Raw genomic sequence first — 1550 nt, 5'->3', positions numbered from 1 at the left:
AAAAAAACCAACAAAAATTAACGAAAACCCAACCACAATAACAAGAGATAAGAATAAAAAATTAATTTAAAAAAAAAAGGGAGAAATTATGACACTGGTTCTTTGGCACACAGCTTCCAATAGAGGGGAAAAGTAAAAAAAATATTAATAATAATAATAATTAAAGTTTTCAAATCCCAGCAGCAGCATTTCAGGCGACTGCACCGTTACTCCGCACATTTCAGAAAGGAAAGGAAAAAAGTACTTGTCCCCTCTAAGAGAAAGGGCTCCTCTGAACCTTCATCTGTCCACCGAAATGCAGCCCTTTTTTAGCTAGTTACAAAAGAAAAAAACCCAAAAAACAAAAGGTAAAGTCCTGTGACTTCATGTGATTAAAAACCTCTATCAACCCCATCCCATCCCCCATTAAGTGCAACTTAAAAAAAAGTGCAACAAACTATTTAAAACTATATACAGCAGCTCAGAGATCCGTTTTATCCGGTCCAGTTTCAAATCCAAAAAAAGCCCGTCCTGTTCTGTTGCAAACCCCTCGATTTACAACTTTCCTGCCCAGCAGCCCCCAGACACAAAATTCGCAATAATGTTAAAAGCTGCCAGGAAAGAAAAAAGGAACACAAAGAAAAACCACAAACCAAAACCAAACCCACAGGGAGGACAACGGGGCAAAAAAAAAAAAAAAGAAAAAATCATCATCTCGGTTCAAACGACTTAAAAACTGTTTTAAGAGTGTAAAAAGGAACTGGTAAAAACCCTCGAGCGTAAAATATGAAATATGATTTTGGTTTAAATGAAGAGCAAAAAAGTCTCCTTTGTGTTGTTACAGTAAAAAACGCCAGCTGAACACTCCGTTGTTTTTTGACGCCGTTCAGGTGGGGGTTAAATGAACGGGAAGGCACTGTATGGCAACGGCAAAAAAATGGAGCCAATGGGGACCTGCGCTCTCGCCATCGGTATTGCAAGGAATGTAAAAAAGCGCCTTTAATAAATAAACCCAGGTGAAGGTATCTGCATCAACACCTTCTCAACACGTGGCCCTTTTTAATTATTTTTTTCCTTTTTTTTTAACTTTTAAAATTTTTTTTCTTTTTCTTTCTTTTTTTTTCTTTTTTTTCTTTTTTCTTTTTTTCTTCTTGCTTTAGCAAACTTAGGAAACAAAAGTCTGGGAACTGCAGGATCGCTTGGGGGGCGCTCCTTCCCCGCCTCAAAGAAAATGACAAAAAAAAAACCCAACAAAATTCACTGTGCATTAGTGCAGAAGAAGGAAAAAATAAAAATAAAAAAGACCAGCAAGTGCAAACGTGAATGTAAGATCATTTTCGTTTGTTGGGGTTTTTCTTTATCCCATTATAAGTCCTTTGGGAAGCAGGTTCCCAGCCCGGGCCTGGCACCAGCAGGCACGCTCCTCTCCGCTCGGCAGGTTAAGAACGGAAACACAAAAACAAAAAACAGGAGTTAAAAAAAAAAAAAGAAAAAAAGAGGACTTTCCTCCTGCCCTCTTTAGCTGGAGTCGCGGTTCTTCTGGTTGCGCATCAGTGGGCGGTGGTGCCGCA

The sequence above is a fragment of the Apaloderma vittatum genome, unplaced genomic scaffold (genome assembly GCF_000703405.1).
Source record: "Apaloderma vittatum isolate BGI_N311 unplaced genomic scaffold, ASM70340v1 scaffold29172, whole genome shotgun sequence".
Taxonomy (NCBI): domain Eukaryota; kingdom Metazoa; phylum Chordata; class Aves; order Trogoniformes; family Trogonidae; genus Apaloderma; species Apaloderma vittatum.
The sequence above is the reverse complement of the archived record's forward strand: the minus strand, read 5'-3'. Positions refer to the sequence as shown.